Here is a 12,369-nt window from a genome sequence, read left to right as displayed (position 1 = left end):
AGGAGATCTAACCAGTTCATCCTAAAGGAAATCAGTCCTGAACATTCATTGGACGGACTGATGTTGAAGCTGAAACTCCAATACTTTGGCCACCTGATGCAAAGAACTGACTCACTGGAAAAGACCCTGGTGCTGGGAAAGATTGAAGGTGGGAAGAGAAGGGCACAACAGAGGATGAGATGGTTGGATGGCATCACCGACTCATTGGACATGAGTTTGAGTAGGCTCTGGGAGTTGGTGATGGACAGGGAAGCCTGGTGTGCTGCAGTCCATGGGGTTGCAAAGCGTCGCAAATGCCTGAGTGACTGAACTGACTGAAGTGGGATTTCCTTGAAGCTCTTTCTTGCCCATCTCCCAGATCATCTAGGTGTTAGACAGTTCCTTAAAAACCCACCTCAGCATACTTTACACTGCATAGGAGCCCTTTAGGTTCCCCATCTACTTTCGAACAAAGCAGGCTTGCTCCCCCTGCTCCCCGAGTAATCCTTGCTCACTCAGTGCTTCCAGCTTGGGTATGACATGCTGCCTCATTCTCCTCAGGGTTTCTCCTTTCCTTTTGCCTTTTCTCCTGCTGTTCTGCTCATTTTCTTCTTCTCAGAGAATATTCTCTGCTCTCCTCTTCCCTTAAATCCTATCTGTTCTACCTGTGATTGTGAATCCTGCCTCCTCCAGGTAGGCTTCCTGGACTGATCCCTAGCTGTACCAAGCCCTTGTTCCTTGAACTCCTCTTAGGTCTTTTATCATACAACTGAAACTTTAATTTTTATTGAGTTGAGAGTTTCCTTTATTTCTTGTGTGTCATCTGTTCAGTTTTTACCCAACCTCACTGGTAGTACTTGGAGGGCAGAGATCAATCTTTCAGTTACTCAGTGGTACAGTTTAGAACATGGGCAAGGCAGCAGACATGGACACAGAAAACCAGAGAGCTGGTGCTGCCCCTTCCTACCTGTGGGAATCCAAGGAAATTATTTTTCATGACTCTTAGATTTTCTACTAAAAGCCTAAGAGCCCTACTTAAGACAGAAGCTGCCTTTTCCTGTCTCACATGCTTCTGTCTGAGGCATAATGTCCTCAGCTCAGGCTCAGGGCTATTTGTTGACCTTTCCTCTTTTTCCTCCCACTGCAGTAATTGTTGTACTTAGTCTGCTCAGTCGTGTCTGACTCTTTGCTACCCCACAGAAAGTAGCATGCCAGGCTCTTCTGTCCATGGGGATTCTCCAGGCAAGAATACTGGAGTGGGTTGCCATGCTGTCCTCCAGGGGATTTTCCCAACCCAGGGATCGAACCCAGGTCTCACATTGCAGGAAGATTCTTTACCATCTGAGCCACCAGGGAAGCCCACAGTAATTGTTAGGATAATGATAAATATTCAGGTCTTCCCCTATGGGCACAAAGTGGGATTGTACTTCCCTGCCCATTAGGGGTGATCAAATGACTATTATTTACTTAATAAAACATGAGCATAGCTGGTACTTGTCACCTCCTCATGAAAGTATTAGTAGCTAGAGCACAAGTCCACAGTTCTCCTTTCCTCATGGTGATTGGGAAATGCATTGTTTCAAGTGGTGGCTGTTCCCTCCATCTGGATCCCTGAGTGAAGATATAATGATGCAAGCAGAACCTGCATCCTGTCTAAGAAGGTTATGTAGTGTGACCAAGAAATCAACCTTTGGGGAATTTCCTAGCGGTCCAGGGGTTAAGACTTGGCCTTTTCACTATGAAGGGCCAGGTTCAATCCCTGGTCAGGGAACTAAGATCCTTCAAGTCCTGAGATGTGGCCAAAAACCCCCACAAAACCAAAAAAAAAAAACCAAAACAAAAAAACAAACAAAAAAAACCACCCAGAAATCCACTTTTGTTAGTTTGAGCCACTGAGATTTTGTGTTTGTTTGTTTTTAATTAGTACAGTATAACCTAGTCTGTCTTGTGTGATCCACCATCTTCCTTAGTCTCTGCTGCAGCTGGGTAACAAACCCCTACATGCAGTGCTAAGAGCATGAGAAATTTTTGAAGGATGGGCTCCTGATATTCTCACAGTAAGTCTCCATTGATTTCAGAACCAGAAAATTCTTCCTGCTCTTTTTTAAAAAAAATCAATTTATTTATTTTAATTGGAGGCTAATTACTTTACAATATTGCGGTAGTTTTTGCCATACATTGACATGAATCAGCCCCAGGTGTACATGTGGCCCCTTCCTGAAACCTCCTCCCACTTCCCTCCCCATCCCATCCCTCTGGGTTGTCCCAGTACACTGGCTTTGAGTGCCCTGTTTCATGCATTGAACTTGGCCTGGTCATCTATTTCACATATGGTAATATACATGTTTCAATGCTGTTCTCTCAAATCATCCCACCCTCACCTTCTCCCAGAGCCCAAAAGTCTGTTCTTTATATCTGTGTCTCTTTTGCTGTCTCACATATAGGGTCATCATTACTGTCTTTCTAAATCCCATATATATGTGTTAATATATTGTGTTGGTATTTTTCTTTCTGACTTAAACTTCATTCTGTATAATAGGCTCCAGTTTCATCCACCTCATTAGAACTGATTCAAATGCATTCTTTTTAATAGCTGAGTAATATTCCATTGTGTATATGTACCACAACTTTCTTATAAATTCATCTGCTGATGGACATTTAGGTTGCTTCCATGTCCTAGCTATTGTAAACAGTGCTGCAATGAACAATGGGGTACACGTGTCTCTTTCAATTCTGGCTTCCTCCGTGTGTATGCCCAGTAGTGGGATTGCTGGGTTGTATGGCAGTTCTATTTCCAGTTTTTAAAGGAATCTCCACTCTGTTCTCCATAGTCTTCCTGCTCTTTTGATAAACAAAATTGAAGGTGTGAATATGTTTGGCGAAATCAAGGCTTCAATTTTGATTTTGTAGGTGGTGTGTCATTACTTCCCCAATATACCCTCCCAGTGTCCAAATCCATGTACTACAGAAGTATGTAGAATATTTACAATGTTAGAACTAATAATAATAAAAAAACCTGTCAGTTCAGTTCAGTCTCTCAGTCGTGTCGGACTCTTTGCGACCCCATGAATCACAGCATGCCAGGCCTCCCCATCCATCACCAACTCCCGGAGTTCACTGAGACTCACGTCCATCGAGTCAGTGATGCCATCCAGGCATGTCATCCTCTGTCGTCCCTTTCTCCTCCTGCCCCCAATCCCTCCCAGCATCAGAGTCTTTTCCAATGAGTCAACTCTTCACATGAAGTGGCCAAAGTACTGGAGTTTCAGCTTTAGCATCATTCCTTCCAAAGAAATCCCAGGGCTGATCTCCTTCAGAATGGACTGGTTGGATCTCCTTGCAGTCCAAGGGACTCTCAAGAGTCTTCTCCAACACCACAGTTCAAAAGTATCAATTCTTCAGCGCTCAGCTTTCTTCACAGTCCAACTCTCACATCCATACATGACCACTGGAAAAAGCATAGCCTTGACTAGACGGACTTTTGTTGGCAAAGTAATGTCTCTAGGTTTGAACGATATGAACTCCTTGAGGCCTTTATTTTTTTTTCCCCCATATGCTACCTCACTAATCGAAGGCATTACAACCTCCAAACACTCTTTGCCAAATCAAGATCTGGGAAAGTGAGTCTTTTGTGACATATAGAGCTGATAAAGCTGATTTTGCTTTATCTACTGTACTTTGTTGAGAGATGAACAGAGACTTCCTCAGGATCTCTGATGTGGTTGTCTGAGAGAGCCCCAGAAAGCAAAATGTCCTCAGAGAATTAGTTTTCATTTCTTACATTCTTACCTTTCTCAGCTCCAAAGGTACCTGCCTGCCTATGTCTGCAGTAGGATCTCTAAGGGAAATTTCAAAATGGAAAGGTGAGGGGTGTCAAACAACAAAATGCACAAAAAGTTGAGAATTATGTTTTACTTGGGGGACTTGCTGAGGGCTTAATTAAGTCTGGGAGGCAGCTTCTCAGATTTCCCTGAGGTTCTGCTCTGAAGCAGTGAGGGAGGAGCCAGGATACATAGAAGTTTTTGCAACAAAAATCAGGTAGTCAGCACATCAACAGATTACTATTAATTAAAGAAAAAAAATTCTCAAGTTATTGAATTCAGCACTTTCCTACGTATGGGAAGATGCAAGAATCTGGGCTTATTACAACCATTCCTTTGATATGCACTTCCGCTATCCAGGACAACATCCCCTTTTCGCCATCCTACATCCTCTCAGGGTAAACAGTTGAGGTAGGTGGGAGAGGCTGCAGTGGCTGATGGCTGGATGGCCTTATGTTTTCTGATATGGCAGGTGACATTTGCCCACAGGAGGAATGGTTTTGCATCTCAGCTGAGAAGAACAATGTAATTTTGTTACTCAGTTGTGGATAACCTAGACTTTTCCTTAATTAACAGACTTGGCTAATACTGTGTTATATAATGGTGTGTCTGAAAATAATAACACTTGTTTTCCTTCCTCTATGGCAAGGCTCAGATGTATTCAAGTTAAGAGTTAGTGTGGTGGTATTGTAGCCACGCGTTCTGGGAAACAAACTCACTCAAAGGACAGTGCAGATAGTGGAGTGCAGTTTGTTACACTGGCGGGCTCAAGGCAGAGTCTCCTCTTAGCCAAGGACTCCAACCAGTTTTTGTGAAAACCTTATATACCCTAAGTGTACGTGCTCAAACCCACCTCCCCAAATTCTCTGAAACTAGGCTGCTGCTGCTGCTGCTAAGTCGCTTCAGTCGTGTCCGACTCTGTGCTACCCCATAGATGGCAGCCCACCAGGCTCCCTCGTCCCTGGGATTCTCCAGGCAAGAACACTGGAGTGGGTTGCCATTTCCTTCTCCAATGCATGAAAGTGAAAAGTGAAAGTGAAGTCGCTCAGTCGTGTCTGACTCTTAGCGACCCCATGGACTGCAGCTTACTTGGCCCCTTCGTCCATGGGATTTTCCAGGCAAGAGTACTGGAGTGGGTTGCCATTAGGAAAAAGAAAGATACAATCAAAGTTAACCCGTGATTCATATGCCTTAAGCCTAGGTAGTTAAAGGTGGAAAATTATCAGTAGACCTGTGGTCATGCTCCAATAAGCATAATAGCATTTATGATTCTATTTGGATACTCCTTTTAGGTGAAGGAGAGTCTAGGTATGAGCTCTTCCTTCCTTCCTTCCTGGGCTTTTCCAGTTGATATGTCATTTCCATAGATACTGGACATATTGCTCAGAGTCCACAGTCCGGCCCAAGGTGGAGTCCTGCTTTCAAGATGGAGCCTGTTCTGTCTGTTTCCTCCTTCCGTGTAACTTCACTGTCAATCCAATGGTTAAGACTCCACACTCCCAATGCAGGGGGCATGGATTTGATCCCTGGTCAGAGAACTAGACCAGATGCAGCCAAAAAAAATTAAAAAGAGTCATTGTGGAATCTAAATCCCAAGACCAGACATATGGTTTAGTTAAAAAATCCTAGTGAACAAGATAAGAGCTAAGAAAAGTTCAAATGTTCCCAGCTATTTTGTTTAACTGGAGACTGGGGCTTGATGCATAACATGAGCTTCTCTCCCTGGGCTATCCAGGTGGCACTGGTGGTAAAGAATCCACCTGCCAATGCAGGAGACATAAGAGACACGGCTTCAGTCCCTGAGTCAGGAAGATCCCCTGGAGAAGGGAATGGCAACCCACTCCAACATTCTTGCCTAGAGAATCCTGTCGGACAGAGAAGCCTGGTGGGCTGCAGTCCTTAGAGTTTCAAAGAATTGGACATGCCTGAAGCAACAGCACACACACACACACACACACACACACAACTTCTATCCCTAGATGGTCAGGCATAAAGGACTCAGGCTGCGGGATGCTATAGTTGTTTCTAGAAAGAAGTTTTGGGCAAGTACAGTTTTTAGAAATATTTTTTGTAGGAAACAAAATGTCACAGAATGTGAAATTTCCAGGGTATCAGCTCATTTTGTAGCAGCAGTCAGATGATGGAAATGACCCACCTCTTTCTCAATTTCGATGCTGGATATGAAAATTAAAATTGTAATTTTTTAACTGAAAGAACCCCTGAGACAGTGATGCAGTAGCCAATTTATAGATGTGAGGGTTTAAATAGCCACTACCTAAGAGAATTATAGCCATGTTGACACATTGAAAGACACCCCTTTCTCTTTGACTCAGCATGGGTGAGCACACTAAATACAGAGATTATTCAGTTTTACAGGAAAATCATAGTGTTGTATGAATACCGAGGAGTAGCAAGCTTTGGCAGGCTGGAAAATTCTTCAAAGTGGAGTGCTTGCTAATGAAACTGTTTAGGAAAAATTAAGGAGGTGAGACAAAGTAATGATTTTCTATTTTTCAAAGTGATAAAGCAGGCTCAGTTGACTGTATACTTACACATTTATCCACAGAGGAGGAGGGAAAAGAACTGGGATTCATCTAGGGGACATTGGAATCCCAGCTCTGTTATTTTCAGCTGTGTTTCATTAAGCAGATGATTCAACCTCTCTGAGCCCACTTCCTGATCACTGATGCTAATACAGAAGGTTATTCTCACAAACAGTTAATTTGAAAACATTGTGTAATTTGTAAAGAACATCAGAAATATGTCAGTATGATTGGCAGTATTGTTGTTTTGAATTTCCTACTTTTGTTGGGTATGGAATCAATCTTTAAGTGAATTCAATCCAAGGTGAGCTTTTTCCAAAAGGAAGGATAGGTGTAATTTGTGTATGCAGAGAAGGTGAATGAGTTGTTCTAATAGTCTTATTGTGATGGTTAATTTTATGTGTTTGACTAGGCTAAAGGATGCCCGAATAGCTGGTAAAACATATTTTCTGAGTGTGTCAGTGAGGGTGCTTCTGGAAGAGATTAGCATTTGAATTGCTGGACTGAGTAAAGAAGAGTATCCTCATAAAATGAGTAGGTATCATCCAATCTGAGGGCCTGAATAGAACAAAGAAGTGGAGGCAAGGCAAATTTGCTCTCCTTGCTTGAACTGGGACATTCATCTTCTCTTGCGCTTGGATGTTGGTGCTCCTTGTCCTCAGACCTTTGGACTTGGAGTCAGATTTATACCATTACCCTCTAATTTTCAGGCATGTGGACTCACACTGGGACTGACACCCTTGACTTCTCAGGTGCTCAAGCCTTTGGACTCTGAGTTACACCACCAGCTTTCCTGGGTCTCTAGTTTGCAGATAGCAGATCATGGGACTTCTTGGCCTCCATAATCTTGTGAATCCGTTCCTACAATAAATCTTCTCTTGTGTATATCTCTATATAAACCTATTAGTTATGTTTCTCTGGAGAATCCTGACTAATATGCTCATATTGATGATGACCTAGCATAGAGATAGCTAGCCCAAAGATCACTTAATCTTTGGGCAGTATTACAAAAGGTATAGGAAAGCCCAAAAAAAACCCTGTTCCCCATGGCCATCCTCTATGTGCAGGACTGGTTTCTGTATCTAAGAGAAAGATTGCAGATGGGTTAGAGAAAGCTGAGAGAGACAGAGACAGAAAGGGAAAGGGGGAGAGACAGCAAGTGTTACAGGGATCAGAGAATGGAGACTCTTGCATCATTTCACATAAGTAGAACTTCAGCCTAAGATGGGGCACCAGGGGGTTAAAATCTATAAACACATGAGTAGTGAGAATTTTGTTCACCCAGCTTCCTCTATGTGCATTTATTTGATATATGAATATGGGGCAAATTGGGGCTTCCCAGGTGGCACTAGTGGTAAAGAATCTGCCTTCCACTTCAGGAGACACATGAGATATGGGTTCAACCCCTGGATGGTTCAACTCCAGGAAGATTCCCTTGGATGAAGAAAATGGCAACCCACTCCAGTATTCCTGCCTGAAAAATTCCATGGACAGAGGAGCCTGGTGGGCTACAGTCCATGGGTCGCAAAGAGTTGGACATGACTGAGTGACTGAGCACACATATGGGGCAATTTTAGAGGTTGAAAAAATTTTAGAACAAATCCTTAACATATGTGCATACATTAAAGATAGTAAACAGGAAGTTCCTCTCTCATCTGCTAATTGATCTCTTTGCCACTTACTTCTTCTTGTTCAATCCACTCTTCATACTGTAGCTCCAGATACACTTCCAAAATGTACATCTCACCATGCCCTAAATTAAACTTTTGTATACGTCTACCAGAATTACATATGTGGTTTTCTCAAACTATTTGCAAATATGTAATGATAGAAGAAGCTGAAGGCAAATGTTTTAATCTCCAGTGTTTTACCACGTTGTAGAGATATGATTGTGCCAATACTTTGCTCTAACCACAAACATAGCTATTATGTTATGCTAAAATCTATCCTTCACAGTAGTTTTTGAAACTAAAGAACAGTGGAGGGAAACCTTGGGTTTCTTCTAAGTGACAATATTTCCTTTAATTTACTTCTTTCCCTTGCTAACTTAATGGACCTCAGAGTCAGTTCTGTGGGCATCCTGATGATGTGGCTACTTGCTTTAGGGAAAGAGCATAGGTACCAGAGAAATACATCTGGTTTATGCCCTTATTACTCCTGCTTCTTCGTTACCTTCCACCTGACAGGGAGGAATGGGTGGTTCAGCTTCTTTAGACAATCGTAAACCAGTCTTCTTGTTGCTCTAGAAACGTCTGGCATAGGTTTCTTCTGAACATTGCATAATCACCAAGCCACAGGGTATATACTAGACTGAGGTTTATTCATGATTCTATCTCTCATTTCAAATTAGATGCAGCTTCCTTATTTAAACAGGCTCATCAGAGAGTTGAACAATGGGCATCAGATGAAAGCATTGTCCAAATAATAGCCCATTAGCAATGTAACATGCTTGAGATTTGTTGTGACACTTTAAAAATAATCTGAGCCCCTGCCCCATGTAAAGACAATTTCTTTTTCCAGGAGAAACTATAGTCTAACTGAATAAGTCACACCTCCACCTCTTTAAAGAGGAATAGGAATATACAATTTCTTGAGCTGTGCTTAATTACTGAGTTGTGTCTGACTCTTTGCGAACCCATGGACTGTATGTAGCCTGTCAGGCTCTTCTGTCCATGGGGATTCTCCAGGCAAGAATACTAGAGTGGGTTGCCATGCCCTTCTCTAGGGGATCTTCCCAACCAGTACCTTAATTAGGTACAAAAGTGTCTTCTCTCTCCATTTGTTCCCATACATTGCTCTTGTTCCAAATGCTGGACCCTCAGGTTCTTGGTGAGAGGTGGTGTGAGCTCTGCCACTTGTTCCTTTCCTAACCTTTCCTTCCCTCAGATCTAAAGTTCTAGAAAGGCTGAGTAACTTGTTTTACTTCAGTGTAGCCAAACTCCCAACAAGTTATATTCATGACAATTCTTTCTCCCTCCGGGGCTTCTTTTCACTCTTCTCTGTTGAGAACTTGTTCTTTCTTTCTTTCTTTCTTGATGCAGTTGTACTTTATTTATTTATTGGCTGCACTGGGTCTTCGTTGCTGCGCACAGACTTTCTTTAGTTGCAGCAAGTAGGAGCTACTTTGTAGTTGTGGTGTGCAGGCCTTTCACTGCAGTGGTATCTCTTGTCATGGACCATAGGCTCTGGAGTGTGTGGGCTTCAGTAGCTGTGGCTCGTGGGATCTTAGTTTCCAGAGCAGGGATCAGACCATATGCCCTGCATTGGCAAGCAGATTCTTAACCATTGGACCACCAGGGAAGTACCAGGGCATCCTTCTTTCAAGCAGGTTCAGCTCACATCTCAAGCCTGCTGCCTAGACTGAGCTTTTTCCTCCTTTACTGTATGGAAAGCCAAAACTTTATTTCCTGGTTTGGAAGATCTTTTCTTTCCCACAAGTTTTAATATAAAGCAAACTATGTTTCTTTAAATTATTTATTTTCCTCCTTGATTTTCTGATAGCTCAGTTCCAGAGGTTAAGTGATAGTTAACTTTTGGCATACTAAATCATGAAGACTCTATTTCTGAGTTTTTGGCTGCCCTGAACAAACTCACACTCTTTTCTGTCAGTTGCCAATTTCTTTTACAGTAATTAAACCTGCATTTTTAGTCTCTGGATTCCACAACCATAATTCAATGTCTATCAGTTGTTCATCGAGTCAACTTAAAAATATATGGACAGGGGTTCATAGAGAGGCTGTGGCAAGTTGTGGAAATTTCTAGGTGAGTCTTGCCTCAGGTCTTTCCTTGAACCTGAATGCAAGTGTTCAAAATATGTAAAGAAAAAAAAATGATGTTGCAACTTTTTTTTTCTTTTTTGCTAATTCTAGCATTGATAGTCCCAAAGCCAGTAACTACCATACATTTATAATCTTATTCTGAAACAGAGAAGTGGAAGATAGACTTCAGAGCAATCATTCCCAGGTTGCTTCAGCGGGGGACTGAGATAGCTTATAAAAACCCTGGAGACACTGAGACTATGGAAGAGGTGTTATAGGTGTTTGCTGCTTTGATGCGGGAATATCAGAAGTCCTTAGAGTAGGAAATGACCTCTTGTTCCAATATTCTTGCCTGGGAAATCCCATGGACAGAGGAGCCTGGCGGGCTACTGTCAATGGGGTCACAAAAGACTTAGTGACTTACAACAACAAGAATCAGAAGTCCTAGGGTCACATGCAGATTTTTAACTGGACAATCATGGCAAGTGAAGGTCAATGGGGTGCTAATGAATCATTAGGATAAGATTGTATCCTGGATCTCCTTGAGTGACAATTACCTATCCATGGAGAATATGACTTCTCAAAATAGCACCTCTCTCAGCACTTGAGTGACCTTGAGAATATCAGAAGCTCAGGTGAACACAGAGACCCATGTATCTATCTGCAACAATGAACAGAGTGCTGTTACTATAGGTGGTGCTGAGTAGGTCACATTTTTCAGAAGGGTAGTCACCTGGGTGAGCTTTCCAGGTGGCTTAGTGGTAAAGAATCTGCCTGCCAGTGCAGGAGACATGGGTTCAACCCCTGAGTTGGCAAGATCCCCTGGAGAAGGAAATGGAAACCCACTCCAGCATTCTTGCCTGGAGAACCCCATGGATGGAGGAGCCTGGTGGGCTAGAGTCCATGGGGCTGTGAAGAATTAGATACAACTTAGCAAATACACAACAAGGATCGCCTGGGCCCAGCTATACAGTTAACAGTGGAATTCAGGCTTCAGCAAGGCTTCTGCCTAGTAATGTGGGGATTGAAAGTGTCAAGATATTAAAAGTAAGTACCTGATAAAATTGATCATTTATGCTGGTGTGAACTAAATTTAGCATCTGTTCTAGGCTATAGATGACCTCAACTATGGGCATTGCAGAGAAGGGACATAGAAGAAGGCATTCCTTAAAGTGAAATTTTCCTGTTAAGGAATGGTCTCTAAGGAGCTCCCTGGTGGTCCAGTGGTTAGATCTTGGCACTTTTACTGCCATGGCCTGGATTCAATTCCTAGTTAGTACCCCCTCCCCCAAAATAAAGGAATGGACTCTAGTGCCAAACTGGAGACACTAATCTTTCCCAAACAGGGCATGTTTGAAGCAGAACTGGGTAAGCCACTGTTGCTGTTGTTCAGTTGCTCAGTCATGTCTGACTCTTTGTGACCCCATGGACTGCAGCATACCAGGTTTCCTGTCCTTCATCATTTCCCGGAGCCTGCCTAAACTAATGTCCACTGAGTCAGTGATAACATCCAACTATCTCGTTCTCTGTAATTCCCTTCTACTCCTGCCTTTGATCTTTCCCGGCATCAGGGTCTTTTCAAATGAGTTAGTTCTTCGCTTCAGGTGGCCAAAGTATTGGAGTTTCAGCTTTAGCATCAGTCCTTCCAATGAATTTTCAGGACTGGTTTCCTTTACGATGGACTGGTTGGGTCTCCTTGCAGTCCAAGGGACTCTCAAGAGTCTTCTCCAACACCACAGTTAAAAAGCATCAATTCTTTGGTGCTCAGCTTTCTTTATAGTCCAAGTCTCACATCCATACATAACTAGTGGAAAAACCATAGCTCCAACACCACAGTTAAAAAGCATCAATTTTTTGGTGCTCAGCTTTCTTTATAGTCCAAGTCTCACATCCATACATAACTAGTGGAAAAACCACAGCACATATACTAAAATTGGAACGATACAGAGAAGATTAGCATGGCCCCTGTGCAAGGATGACACACAAATTTGTGAAGCGTTCCATATTTTTAATCAATGAATATAGTAAAGTTGCAGGATATAAAATCAACACACAGAAATCCCTTGCATTCCTATACACTAATAATGAGAAATTAAAAAGAGAAATTAAGGAAACAATTCCATTCACCATTGCAACGAAAAGAATAAAATACTTAGGAATATATCTACCTAAAGAAACTAAAGACCTGTATGTAGAAACTATAAAACACTGGTGAAAGAAATCAAAGAGGACACTAATAGATGGAGAACATATACCATGAACATATAC

The 12,369-nt window shown here is 42.4% G+C and overlaps 1 non-coding gene across 1 annotated transcript; it reads left to right on the top strand.

Moving 5' to 3' along the window:
• The first annotated feature begins 12,005 nt into the window (after positions 1–12,005).
• LOC139180453 (U6 spliceosomal RNA) lies at positions 12,006–12,111 on the top strand. The gene has a single exon (XR_011564724.1). It is a non-coding gene; the product is annotated as a U6 spliceosomal RNA (small nuclear RNA).
• Positions 12,112–12,369: the final 258 nt, after the last annotated feature.

Source organism: Bos indicus, chromosome 28 (assembly GCF_029378745.1).
Source record: "Bos indicus isolate NIAB-ARS_2022 breed Sahiwal x Tharparkar chromosome 28, NIAB-ARS_B.indTharparkar_mat_pri_1.0, whole genome shotgun sequence".
NCBI lineage: Eukaryota > Metazoa > Chordata > Mammalia > Artiodactyla > Bovidae > Bos > Bos indicus.
Note: the sequence above shows the minus strand (reverse complement) of the source record. Positions and strands in the feature narration are given on the sequence as shown.